The sequence below is a fragment of the Lissotriton vulgaris genome, chromosome 4_1 (assembly GCF_964263255.1).
Source record: "Lissotriton vulgaris chromosome 4_1, aLisVul1.2, whole genome shotgun sequence".
NCBI classification, from domain to species: domain Eukaryota; kingdom Metazoa; phylum Chordata; class Amphibia; order Caudata; family Salamandridae; genus Lissotriton; species Lissotriton vulgaris.
This window is the reverse complement of record NC_141691.1, coordinates 833,072,046-833,087,130: the sequence shown is the minus strand read 5'-3', so window position 1 is coordinate 833,087,130 and position 15,085 is coordinate 833,072,046. Positions and strand designations below refer to the sequence as shown.

Genomic DNA, 15,085 nt, shown 5'->3' with positions numbered 1-15,085 from the left:
CAGTTAATACTAAATTACTTAAAACAAATAAAACTACTTTCGAAATAGTAAATAGTTGTGGGCCACATGTTGAATATAACAACAACTTCATACATTTCTTTAAAGGCAAAATAATTGCATGTTTTTTAGAGTATTTTTTCAAAGAAGGGAAGTTATATAAAAAAGTTCTAAAAAAGTATTTAGAATCGTGGTTGTCCTTTTTCAGTTACTATCATAACACTGTAAAGGGCAGAGAAAATAAAAGAAGATGAATGATGTAAAAGGAGGAGAAAAAGTGGTAAGGAGACAAGGGCAAAGCAAGGCATGTTAGAGAAAGGGATAAAATAAGGGAACGTGGATATTAAAGCAGGCCTACTTACAAAAAAGGAAAAAGGGTTAGAGGGGGAGTTGGAAGTGTGCCTACCCACAGAAAAAAAGAACATAAGGGGTAGGGAGGATCGAGGAAGAGGCTGAAAAAAGTAATGGCAGTGTTGTGAAATATTGAAAGAGGTGGTATGCACACCGTTTTTCACTAGAAAGTCATTTTTTTAGTCCATATATGTTTTGCCAAATTATACATTTTGCGTGCATTGTAAAATAGTCATACAGAGAAATGGGCTCTGGGCAAAACCTCCAAGAATACCCATTCAAGAAAAAAAAGTAAAACCTAAACATCACCCACTAACAGGACATAGTAAAGGAAGGAGTGTGAAGGGAAATTGGATATATGCAGTCAGGGCCGTACTGGGACTACAAACCAGACCTGGGGGATGGGAGGATGCGAGGGGGGGTGCTAGTGTGAAGCACTGCTACCGCTTCTGTTACAGGGGGCTGATATTACAGCACGACTACAAAACTGGCCCCCGGTAACAACAAAAACGGCACCCACTACTCCAAAACCGGCCCCCCCTTCCAGTGTACTGGGATAACGCCTCATGCCGGCTATGGCCCAGTCTGGACATGTATGCAGTCCTTGTGGAAACAACAATAGAGAGAACCAAGTTCACAAATAATGACATTCTCTACATTAAAAATAAACTAAATATAGGGAACTAAAATCTAAGAATCGGTTTCTGGCAAATGATTGATACCATCCAATCTCGAAGACTCTGATTAAACAGGTTAGTTGAATGGGGTTCTCACAACTGAAGAACCGGGTTTTCAAATACCCAGCGGCGCCAGGGACACGCCCAAAGTCCTCTGGGTTCCCTTGCCTTGGTATACAGAGACACGGAATACTTCTAGGTGGCATCAGAGATCAAATTTATTAGCTGCAGCTAGTAGCAGAAATCCCAGCAATACAACACGGTGTACAACTCAAGAAACTGCTCAATTTCACTAAGGTGAGACATCCCTATTTATACACAAAAAGGTACATTTAAAATGCACGCCCCTGCACCAAAATTCAACCAATAGAAAATACATGACATCACACATCATCATACAGTAAAGCTCATTTTACAGTGTCCCAACCCACAAGTTAATATTTAGGCATATCTAAATAATAATCTGGAAGGCCCAAACAAACCCTTAATTGGAAGCGTAACCCATGAAATGAAGAAACAGTAAAGAAAAGTAGTTTCACATAATGTGCAATATAACAGAAACGTAAAGAAACTTAAAAGTTAACAAATGTCTTGAATGGTGATTGGGAAAGTAAATAACGACCTTGCAGGGAAATTGGCTTGGCAGGGTCAATTCCAGGTGAAAGACCAGCTTCTGAAATTAACTGCAGCGCACAAAGAAATCCTTAGTTAATGTATATATATATATGAAATAGCAATAGGTCAGACTGCTTTGCTCACAGACTAACTTCTGAGGCCTACATAAAAGGCAACACCAGATGGCAGTCACGACGCATGGCAAAAGCCCATGTTTTAGAAAAGAAAGTCTTAAGGAAAGAAACAATTTAGATATTGTTTAGGATAAGATATGTGCAAGGAAACTAAAGGTTAACGAGGTCCTGAACAGTGATTGAAAAACTCAGACAACAATCAGCTAGTGAAACTGGTTTTGCAAAAGGTCAGTTTCAGGTGAAAAGGGTTACTCTCTCTGCAGTTCATTCAGAGTCAGAAAAACCCAAATTAATATATGCACGAACTCAGAAGGCTAGGCCACTTGTTCTTTGGGCCTACTTCGCTGGCCTACGTGAGGGCAAGACTAAAATACAGTCAGGTTTGAGAATTACAGAACCACAGACCCTCCTTTTGCCATTACGTAGGCAATAACCTAAGATGTTGCTGTAACATCATCTTATTATCCTTCACTTCTCTCGGGACTGGTCTTCTCACACAGATCGTAGCACAAAGACTACAAATGGTGGGACCACACTGGATGCATAAACAACACGAGAAAAGGATAGCTAAAGCCATACCAAGGAACATCAGAATCTTCCATCCCCATTTGGACAACGACTCCCTTAACCATCCCATCAACGACCAGTCTCCTTCGTCCACATGAATAGACTCAGAGATCTTATGTAGTCTAGAGATGGCTTGGTACCTCGGTGGGGTACAATCCAAATAGGAGGAGACCTTCGCTGCCTTTCTTTCTCCGTCAAGCTAACACTATATGTCATCTTATTCCAACCGACATATGCTCGTACCTCATCTCTAGGGATAGCGTTATATGCATCGATATCTCTAATCATATCAACTATACCCCGTATCAAGGCATTATTACTTGCATTGTCTTTGACGGAACGTACAGGAGAGGCTTCATTCGCATAGATAAACATTGATTGGAGTGCCCAAACTGACCCATTAGGCGAAAAAGGCAAAACCAAATATGGCATTCCCTTATCAGTAGTATGTGGCATAAGACCACACACCCAACAATTCGTGGTATTTATGACTAGCTGATGCTGATGCAACATCTGTATAAACGAATTGTTCACAAATTCTGATCTTCGTGTCTGTTCATGTTCAGGTAACGTATGAAACTCAAAAAGAAAGCATAGGTTGAGAAGTTGGTGCAGACGTCAATTGTGTAGAAGGAACAAACCAGAATATAGTAGCTAATAGAATACATAAAAGTATTAAAATAGATAAAGCTATACCACACTTGGAGAACAACATTCTATAATATCGGTTTTCCATCTCTTACCTTTTATCGTCATTCCTCAATACAATCTTCATTTTCTAATGTTGCTCACGCAATCTTGACAGAGTACTTCAGCTGTGATTATTAGCAGGTCGTAGGGACACCGCAAGTCCTGCAGACCTATTGCCACTACTCAGGTCACAAACTGAACCGTTGGTACTCCTACGTGACCCTGCAACTGGCAAATGGTAACCAATCAAAAATTTAACAGAAAACCATAATACAATTTCAGAAAAAGCAAGAGAAAAAAAAAAAAAAGTCAAATGCAAAATACTCGAAGAAATTGTCTCTTTTTGATCTCAGTGTGGAAAAAAATAATGTTCAAAGTCTCTTTATTTACTCCGAGATCGGAGGTTGTAACGTGATTTAGACGGCACAGTTTGGTCTGTAAACAAAAGTTCAGGTTTGGTAGTGCCCAATCTCAAACGTGGAGGAACAGCTTCTTGCAGCACATTGTCATCCTCGCGTTCTGACCGTGTTCATGTCAAATGAGCATCACTAAATGGAACAAATCTAGGAATTTTTTCACATTCAGAATCGGCTATACCTCCCCTCACCCACTTGTCATATGGTAAGGGCAATGGAACTTTTTTGCAATGGGTGGCATGCACCCAGTTTTTCTTGCCAGCTACTCTAACAGCAGTTCGAGTCACTAACGCGGTCCAGTCCACCTCGGCTCCAAATTCTTTGTTCGTTGAAAATTCTTCGTGAGAATATAATCGCCGGGTTGAATTGTGTGTCCTGGATACGCAGTTGCTGTCGGTAGACTGTCATAGACCTGTTGGTGAACACGTAATTTAGCAGTCAAGTCATGTAAGTAATCCACCAACATAGGGTACTCAATACTGCTGTATTCTTTAGGACGAGGCACACCCCAAACATTGGCCGGACGACCAAACACAATTTCATATGGACCAAGTCCCACTCGAGAATGCACAGTCGTCCTTGTTGACAAAAGAGCCAACGGCAAGGCATCCGGCGATGTAAGACCAGTGCTCGCTTGTACCTTAGCTAATTTCAGCTTCAAGGTACCATTGTAACATTCAACAAGTCCAGCAGACTGGGGGTGATTCGCTGCATGGAACTTCTGATTTATTCCCAATCCAGCACATACTTTCTTCATGATTTGACCCACAAATTCACTCCCATTGTCCGACCATACAATTCTCGGCAAACCATACCTAGGCAAGTACTCTCTCAGCAAAACCTTGGCTGTAGACAAGGCAGTATTATCCTTTAGGGGGTAGGCCTCTATCCACCTGGAAAAGGCACAAACAACCACAAGGACATACTTCAAATTGTTGCATCTCTCCATATGAATATAATCTAGCTGTATCACCTCAAACGGATACGTCGGAGGAGCAAAATGACCAGCTGGAGTTGGAGTTCCCTTACCAGGATTATACTTCAGACAAATCATACAATGTTTCACCACGTTCTCTGCACATTTCGGAATTCCAGCATTCTGCCAAACTGGAGCCAACAACTTGCATATTCCCTTCGAACTTATGTGAGCCATTCCATGAGCCATTGTAACTACTGGGAGCACATACGCATCTGGCAACAGCCATCGCTGGTGTTCTGACAACTCAACCCAACAACCTGTCGAATCCAACATACCCGTAGTTTCTCTCAAAACACTCACTTCTTTCTCAGTCGCTTCAGCCTGAATCATTTTCACACTTTCTATTGTGTCTTCACACATTCCACCAGCCATAACCCAATTAGCTGGGCCTGCAACATACATACGGCTCATCATGTCTTTCGCCATGTCTTTCGCCGTTTCCTTCACAACTTCATCCGCAAACGCATTCCCTCGACCAACATCGTCCACAACTTTCTTATGCGCACTACACTCCACAATTGCAATCTGCTTTGAGAGAGTGAGAGATTCCAAAAGTTAATTCACCAACTGCCCATGCTGTATTTTGGTTCCGTGTGAAGTAAGGAACCCACGCTCTCTCCACAAATGCCCAAAACTATGGGCAACTCCAAACGCATACTGGCTATCAGTGTAAACATTCACTCGCTTTCCTTCTGACAACACACACACTCTAGTCAGTGCAATCAATTCTGCTGCCTGTGCAGAATTCTGTGGTATGCGTGCTGTCTCAACAACTGTATGTAAAGTTGTAATAGCATATGCTGCAGTCGTTTCACCATTCGGAAGCTTAAAACACGAACCATCTACCCATAGGGTACCATCAACATCCATAAGGGAAGTATCCCTGAGGTCAACTCTAGCTTTCGTTTCTTCCTCTGTACGAAGAAAACAATCATGCTGTTCCTGAGGATCCGTCTCTGTAGAGATCGGTAACAACGTAGCTGGATTCAGCACATTACATCTTTTAATGTGCACATGACTAGCCAACAATGTCAACTCGTAACCTGACAGACGTGCACTAGTAAGGTGCTGTGTCTTAGTCCTGTTTAATAAGGTATCCACTGCATGTGGGGCCATCACAATCAACGTATTGTCCAATACCAAACCAGCAGACTGTCGGATAGAAACAGCCGCTGCAGCTGTAGCTCTCAGACAACTCGGCAACGCCTTAGCAACTGGGTCTACCGTAGAGGAGAAATACGCACATGGACGCTGCTTGTCCCCAAATGGTTGTGTCAACACTGACAACGCACAACCTTCTCTCTCGTGCACGTACAACGTGAAAGGCTTACTATAGTCTGGAGTACCCAACACAGGAGCCGGACACAATGCATCGCGTAGTTCAGAAAAACTTTTCTGACATTCGTCAGACCAAGGAAGAGGATGCGGAGTATCTTTCAGAGTCAATGCTAACAGAGGTTTCGCCAACAGTGAAAAATTGGGGATCCACTGTCTACAATACGATGTAATACCTAAAAAGGCACGCACTTCTCTCTGTGTGGATGGTACATTCATTTGCGCAATTGCTTGAATTCGTGCTGGGGTCAATCTCCTTCCCTCCTTCGACAAGAGATGACCTAAGTAGGTCACTTCTTGGCGACAATATTGCAACTTTGAAGGTGACACTTTATGATGAAGGTCAGACAAATACCGCAACTAAGAAAGAGTAGCCTCTTTACAAATCTTTTCATCATCAGCAGTAATCAACAAATCATCAACGTACTGAATAAGAGTAGCACCAACAGGTAACACAAAACCCTCAAGCTGAGTTTTCAACGCCTGACTATAGATGGAGGGACTTTCACAATAACCTTGGGGAGCTCTCTTAAACCGGAAGCTTCGGCCTCCGAATGAGAAGCCAAAAATATCCCTACTCTCCTCAGCAATAGGAATACTGAAGAAAGCATTCTTCAAATCGATGACAGAAAACCAAGCTGCCGAAGCAGGAATCAAAGTCAACAAAGCAGTGATATCAGGTACCACAGGAAACTGTGGCAAGACTATCTTATTTACCTCTCGGAGGTCGATCACAAACCGGTACACAGGTGGCTGAGAAGCATCAGTACGTTTAAGGACAGGCAAAACAGGACTGTTACAAACATTACCTCTCGTTTCCTCAACTACACCCTTCTCAACCAGATCATAAACAATCGCTAAAAGAGCTCTCTCACCATCACTCGAGATCTTGTATTGGGGAATACGAGGTAGCCTAGCATTTGACTTAAGGGTGACAACATAAGGTGGAATCTGCAAAAGGCCAACATCATTTGGACCTGTAGCCCAAAGTGTATCAGGAAGCGAACGCAATTCCAGTGGCAAACAATCCTTAGACAAATACATTGGGGAAATCACTTTCTTACCGAGGGTAAGTTGTACTCCTGAAGGAGAACAATGCAATGTCGCATATAATCTTTTCAGCAAGTCCAAACCCAACAGATTCTCACCACAACCAGTCGTTACAATAAGTGGAGCTTCCAATTCACAAGGGCCAATCGAAAGGGACAAAGGACTAGAAACCGGATTACGAACTGAGGCGCCTGAAAATCCTACTGAAACATTGGTCAAGCCAGACAAAGGTGCGCCAGGAAGTTTAGAGTGCATAATAGAACTCTTCATCGCACCAGTATCCAAAAGAAAAGGTTCTACCACACCTGATTTAATCACTTCAACATAAGGTCCACTCTGGTCTACTGGAACTGACACTACTCCCTCACTTTGTCCTTGGCTGTCCTAGTTATCATTATAACCAGAACTCTCACCTTCGACATAGTAATCCTCAACATAATACTGGGCAGACTGACCACTCGGAACATTCTGTCTGTCAAAATAATTCGCAGAATTCTGTAGGGAAGAGGAACGATCATTCTGGGGAAACACACCACGTCCCCTACCCCTAGGAGCTTGCTGAAAACTACCACAACCTCTCCTACCAGATACACCATTCGCACGCTGTGCCGGGCAACTATTCTTGTGATGACGTTCCTCTCTGCAATAAGCACACTGATTAGGGCCAGGAAAGAATCGCTGAACATAAGGCTCTGGCTTCTGTAACAATCTCTGAAATTGTGGAGGTTGCTGAAACTGAGGCTGATTCTGACGAGGCGGATAAGCTTGCTGCAAAAGAACTTTCGTCTTTAACTTCTTAGTTTTCTTCTCCACTTTATCCTTTTCATCTTTATCCCTATTCTCGTAATATTGTGCAGTAGCCAATATCTGGGCCGACGAAGAGAGAGCCCATGAACTCTCAGAGTCCTTTAACTTATTAGAAAGTTCGGGAAGCAAATTAAAGACAAATTTATCCACAAACAACCTTTGACCACCCTCCTTACTCATATCCTGGCCACTATGATCAATAAACGTCTCTTCAAACCTAGTGAACCTAGTGAAGAAATCAGATACACTCTCGTCTTTCTTCTGCTTACATGATGCTAACTTATCCCAATTCACTCGTAAAGCGGGCATCATCGTTTTCATCAGATTAATAATTCTACCTGGTAATTCTGAAACTAGAGGTTCAGGTTTAGCACCTCCCTCCTGCACCATCTGCAGCAACAATATTCGCCCAGGTATCACCTAGTTCAGCAGCATGATTCTAATGACGAATCTTCGCCCACAAGGGTTGAGGGACTACATTACCCATCAACATATCGATGTCAGCTAAATTCATAATACACGCTTCAACTGTCTGGGACAACTCCTTGTAATAACCAGCAGGATTCTTACGAGGGTCAGATAAGGTCTGCTTAAGAGCCAAGACCTCTGCTCTCTTCCAAGGGACATGTACCCATACTCGCTGAAAATGAGCCGGAGCGGCCTGAATACCCTGATTTACATTAGCCTGGACTGCTTCTTTCCATACCGGAGGAACTTCTCTCATAGGGTACTGTTTCACTTTCCTCCTAACAGAGGAATCAGGTTCATACAATGTCTGAGGCGAAAGTCTAGATCTGAAAGAAAGTATCATCTCTACAGCATCTGTAACATCAGATTCCACTATCATCCCTTTGGCAAAATCTGACTGAACATCAAGCACATCCTGCGGAATCTGACCCAACTCATTATCTTCCCATTCCTGACGCAGAAAAGTACACATTACATCAAAAACATACCTTTGCTTAGGCGGTTCCCACTGAAAGAAAACATCCATAACTGCTGGCAAATCATACCTCGGAGCATTTAAAATCCACCTACGAACCAACAAATCCAACACTGTCCGTTCTTCAGAACTAGAAAGCTGACTACGACTCTGTTTATGTTCCGAAACAGGGGTCATATTCAGTGACCCAAACAATGGTGACAACAAATTAGAAACAGTTTCTGTCATTTGTTTTCGAACAGAAGGAGAAGAAGCAGACATAAGAACAGGAGAATAAGCATTCTGAGGCAAGGAAGGTGTAGGGACAACAACAGTAGAAATCGAAGATGCAGAAGCGGAAGGCAAAGGAGTTTGAGGCAAAGCTGATAGCAAGGCTGGCGACCCTAGAATGGGTTGCGCAGGAGAAGGCAAAACCATCTGTGGAGCACCAGGTGGCTGAACAACAGCAGGAGGTTGAACAACAAAGGGTGGAACAACCGGGGGTAATAGAGGCGCAGTAGCACCCTGCACATAGGGAGGAGGCAATCTCAGTAAATGAGAGATCAAAGGATCTTTTTCAGGGTCTTCCATCACTTTCGGAGGAGAAGACGGCAAGGCCGGATAACATTTATCTATGGCCATGCAACACTGTCTATCTAAGACTTCACTCGCACGCTCTTCTCCATCTTCCTTAAACTGTCTAGCAGCTTGTAGTACTGACATATTTTTATCTTTCCTATCTCTCTTTGCTTGCTTAATTTCTCTCAGTTTGGCTTCCTTACGCCAAAGGCGGAAAGAGTCAAACATTGCCGGCCGGGCTTTCTTCCTAAATAGCTTAACTTCTAGATTGTCTAAAATCTCTGTTTCAAAACTACCATGTGGGGGACATCGTAAAACACCATCCTTTTTAGTGTAGCGGACCCATACTTCATTATAAGTAATAGGGCCAACTCCGTGTTTTGAGTAAAAATCATGAGTCGGAGTTCCAACCGGAGGTATCGGACATGAATCCTCCAATCGGGAATCCCTGTTACTACCACAAACAAACCAATTACAAAATTTACCAAGACCAGGCATCCTGCTCACTAGGCTGGTTTCAAACTTCAAAGGGAATTTAAAAAAATGATACACTCGTAAATATACAAGCCCTTCGGCTTTGGGTACTTCAGCAACCAAATCAAAACCAAGGAACCAGACAAAGTTGTGGGAGCGACCCACTTATACTTAACCAAATATCTGTCACGCCACCAGAAGACCGTCTATCGTCTCGCTTTACAAACATCAATTGGAGGGTCCAAGACAAGGCGACAGTCAGGGCAGCAGTCCTTCGTAGCCATTGGAAAGCGGGAAACCTCACAGAAATGACCCTTGGTCCACGTCGACATGCAGGGGTCGATGAAGTGGGGGCACTCCTCCAGAATTTCCTCACGTGGCTCCTCGCAATCTTTGGGCTTGGACCGGTACCACTGAAGTCGCCCCACGTTGGGCGCCAACTGAAGAACCGGGTTTTCAAATACCCAGCGGCGCCAGGGACACGCCCAAAGTCCTCTGGGTTCCCTTGCCTTGGTATACAGAGACACGGAATACTTCTAGGTGGCGTCAGAGATCAAATTTATTAGCTGCAGCTAGTAGCAGAAATCCCAGCAATACAACACGGTGTACAACTCAAGAAACTGCTCAATTTTACTAAGGCGAGACATCCCTATTTATATACAAAAAGGTACATTTAAAATGCACGCGCCTGCACCAAAATTCAACCAATAGAAAATACATGACATCACACAGCATCATACAGTAAAGCTCATTTTACAGTGTCCCAACCCACAAGTTAATATTTAGGCATATCTAAATAATAATCTGGAAGGCCCAAACAAACCCTTAATTGGAAGCGCAACCCATGAAATGAAGAAACAGTAAAGAAAAGTAGTTTCAGATAATGTGCAAGATAACAGAAACGCAAAGAAACTTAAAAGTTAACAAATGTCTTGAATGGTGATTTGGAAAGTAAATAACGATCTTGCAGGGAAATTGGCTTGGCAGGGTCTATTCCAGGTGAAAGGCCAGCTTCTGAAATTAACTGCAACGCACGAAGAAATCCTTAGTTAATGTGTATATATATATATATATATATATATATATATATATATATATATATATATATATATAAATATATATATGATCCACAATAGGTCAGACTGCTTTGCTCACAGACTAACTTCTGAGGCCTACATAAAAGGCAACACCAGATGGCAGTCACGACGCATGGCAAAAGCCCATGTTTTAGAAAAGAAAGTCTTAAGGAAAGAAACAATTTAGATATTGTTTAGGATAAGATATGTGCAAGGAAACTAAAGGTTAACGAGGTCCTGAACAGTGATTGAAAAACTCAGACAACGATCAGCTAGTGAAACTGGTTTTGCAAAAGGTCAGTTTCAGGTGAAAAGGGTTACTCTCTCTGCAGTTCATTCAGAGTCAGAAAAACCCAAATTAATATATGCACGAACTCAGAAGGCAAGGCCACTTGTTCGTTGGGCCTACTTCACTGGCCTACGTGAGGGCAAGACTAAAATTCAGTCAGGTTTGAGAATTACAGAACCACACAACTGGTATTCTATAAATGTATTTTTTCAATACGTTCATATATTTCACATAGAAGAGTCTTTTTACATTGTTGATCTTTCCTGCTACCGATGTTTTCAGTGTGTAGTGCTCAGATGTAAATGTCAAGCATTCACTCTGCTTCCACAAGCTGGATTTGTCAAACCGCTCCCGCTTGCTTGGAAGCAGTGTTTTCATCTCTTTCCCTTCGCACGGACATGTGGGCAGGGAAAGAGATGAAAGTATTGCTCTTTCACACAGGGAGCTGCATTTCCAACAGCTTCCTGTGTGCGAGAGCAATTCCAGCTCCTGCAGAAGGCTAGGAGCTGGCTGGAACCGTGGAGGCCTTGAGGCTCCTCCTGCGCTCCACAACATGCAGACTGGTTGGAACCAGGGCACCCAGAGAGACATGGAAGGGCCCCGGGATGGGGTCCCTGGGGCCAAAACTGGCCCGGGAAAGGGGACCAGGTGACCACCCTCCCACATTAAAGATTGGCTGGGCCCCAGGGATGGTGTCCCCGAGGCTAGGGTGCTGCTCGACTCCCCTCCCCTTCTAGTAATTAGCTGGGCCTCCCCCGCCCACTTTAGTAGTATGCAAAGGTCTTCCTTTTTTTGCCAGGATGATCAACAGCTTACCAAAAGACCCCCCCAGTGTGTTTCCTATGGATTTATGACACGTTCTTCCTGCTGAGGAATATGAGGACATCTCCACCAAACAAGGAAACACTTACTTCATATAGCTAAGAGGAAGTACCCTTGTTTGGTGGAGATTTACCTCTTTGTTTTCTTGTTGTTCTCTCTATAGGAGGATTCATGTTACCACAGATTTCTGGATAAAGTTGCAGAAGGAAAAATCACATTACCAAAATGCACACAAGGTCACCAGAGACATTTCCTTGTGGTCCTTTAGACAGATGTAGTGTAGAAAACGCACTGCACATTTACCCAATGTGGTAGCAGTTACTAGTTAACCAGAAGAAAGTACCCCACTTGAGTAGATATTTTGTGCAAAACGGTGGACTCTCGTTGGGTAAAGAGGCAGGTGCAGTTCCATTGTGGCTCAGTCACTCACACAGCTACTGACACAGACACTTAGACACCCTTTCACAGACTCTGGCACTCAACACGCCCACTGACAGACCCACTCAGAACCTGATACACCCACTCACAGACCCACTCAGACACTTAGGCACCCACTCTCACACTGCTCACAGCCCTACTCAGACACTTTCACATAAACTCATAGACCCACTCAGACACTCATTTACCCACTCACAGAGTGACTCAGACATGTGCACCCACTCACAGATCCAGTCAGACACTCATGTACCCACTTACAGAACGACTCATACTCTCTAACTCCCACTCACAGACCTACTCAGAGACTCACACAGCTACTCATAGATCCACTCAGAAACATACACACACACACACTAACAGACCACTCAGAGACTCACACCCACTCCAGACCCATTCAGAGACTAATCATACCCACTCACAGACTCGGTCACACAAGCACTCACAGGCTGACTCACACACTCATGGAGGCACTCACAAACCCACTTAGACCCTTTTTCACCAACTCACAGACCCACTCAGACACTTACTCACGGACTCATAAAGCAACTCACAAACCCACTCACAGACCCATACAGCCACTCACACCCACAAAATCAGTCACACACCCAGTCACAGACCCATGCAGGCACTCACACATCAACTCCCTGACACACACTCTCCAAGTTAACAGGTAATACATTTTTTTTTAAACCTTAGAAATTCACAAATCAAACAAAGGTTACAGGGACAATATAGTTAGGAATTAACATTAAAAAACCTTAGAAATTCACTAAAAAAACAAAGATTACAGGGACATTATATTTAGGAAATAGAATTAAAAAAACTTTAGAAATGGACTGAAAAAAACAAAGGTTACAGGGACATTATAGTGAGGCTCATATTTAACTTGTACAAAACCATAGCAATTTAGCAGTTATAGTTACCTGAGCTAACTATAACTTACGCCCCTGCAATGCACTGCATATGACCTCTCATATTGTATTGTATTGTATTGTAATTGCATTTATATATTGCTTACTACCTCTGACGAGGTGTCAAAGCTCTTTCTCGGCGAGTAGCACACAACTCCAGAAACCATAAAGGATTAGTGGTGAATTAGTATAGTAAAATATGAAAGTAATTTGAGTGGTGAATATGTTAGTCAGTTATTTGGATTGAGAAGGATAGTAGGGGGCTAGAGGAGAGAATAAAGTTTGCATTTATATAGCGCTTGCTTTCTCTGATGACATGGTTAGTGACATCACTGATGACATATCAAATGACATCAGTAATTTCAAATTGAATACATGAGATCGATAGTGACAAGTCTCTAAATTGTTGTAGATTACTGTTAAAGGGGATATAATCTACCAAATACATCCATTCTGTCTTCATATCTATATTTGAAGTCATCATGGATATATGAACCACATGGCAAATTAGACCTCTTTGTAGTGTAGAAACACAAACACACATACCCACGCACACAAACACACACACACACACCCATATATGTATGCACACAAAATATATACATGCATATACATGCACTTCGTATAAGGGCGCTTTCTGTTTTGCTAATAACTTTGGAGCCATTTGACAACTTTTCACAAAACTTTCCAAAACAAGGTTAATCTACCCCAGCTCCTTCCTGCAAAGTTTCGGGGTGATCTGTCAAATGGAGGTTGAGAAAAGGGGGGAACCAAATCACTTTTCCCCCAATTCTTTTTAATAGGAAAACGTAGGCAATGATACAGGACTGATACAGGACAGATGGCTAAACAGAATTGCAACACATTTTGCAGAAAGCTAGATCTTAACTTTTTTTTGTGATTTGGTGTAATTTTATTCTGCCATTTTAGAGAAACTGGTTCAAACTGTATAGGTATCTGTCAATAAAATCGTGCAGTATGACGGGACACTGGCTGGCATGACCAATTAAACTGTTTTATTTTGAAGCACAGTCTTGTGGGACACATTGTGCCACTGGAGGCAACCTATCCCCAACCTATAAACCATAATAATGGTGAAAACAGTATTGGGTTGTTTTTGCTCTGGTTCAGGAAGGACCTGGCCTGGCTGTTCGAACTGGACTGTTCCCATTGGAGAAGGTTCAAGACTGATTTGCATATGGCTGGGACCAAACTTAGGTGGAAGGTTCTACAAAATAATAATGGATGGAGATGTGTCCCCAAGACATTACCAGTGGCTGTTATAAACTCAAGCATTCTGTCCATCAGTTATTCTATACTACAGTGTGATGCTATTAATGAAAGGAGCATCAACCAACAAGACATGGAGCAACGTATGCAAATCATCCTAATCTCAGCTCACATTGCTAAACAAATGTCTCATTTAATAAAGATATCATTAAACTGTAGGTGCATCTCTTCCTTTTTGGGCATGGTTGATCCTTACCTGGAGGCCTGCACACTACCTCAGGCTGCTCAACCGACAATTGAAATTTGGGGATGAGGCACAAGCACATGGTTCCTAAGTCATAGGGCCTTTATTTGTATGTTTTCCGAGAAGGCTTATCTTTATGCTCTTTAAAGAAACTCCAGATAATAGCATCATTGGCTTTGTATGTAGTCCTCCTGAATTATGTCTGTTTATTAATACACCTCATCTCTTGCTTTTCTGTGCAGCCATGCCTTTAAAATATATTCAAGATGGTGGAGTCCCATACGAAGAATAGCATTTAAAAGTAGTATGGATTGAAATAAATTGTTCTTAACTTCTAATGATTTTGATTCACGTCCTCTTACACGCATAGTGTGAATGTCTTTCGTGGTTTGGTTAACACAGCTCTAATTACTCAAATGTAAAGAGTCGGGCAGAGGTAGACGAACTGTGGAGACCTTGTTGGTGTTCTGGGCATGTCTGAA

The 15,085-nt window shown here is 42.6% G+C and overlaps 1 protein-coding gene across 2 annotated transcripts in view; it reads left to right on the top strand.

The window, feature by feature from the left end:
- The window catches only part of DCDC2 (doublecortin domain containing 2), a 641,411-nt gene that overhangs the window by 265,869 nt on the left and 360,457 nt on the right, over positions 1-15,085 (top strand). The gene's annotated exons all lie outside the window — the stretch shown is intronic.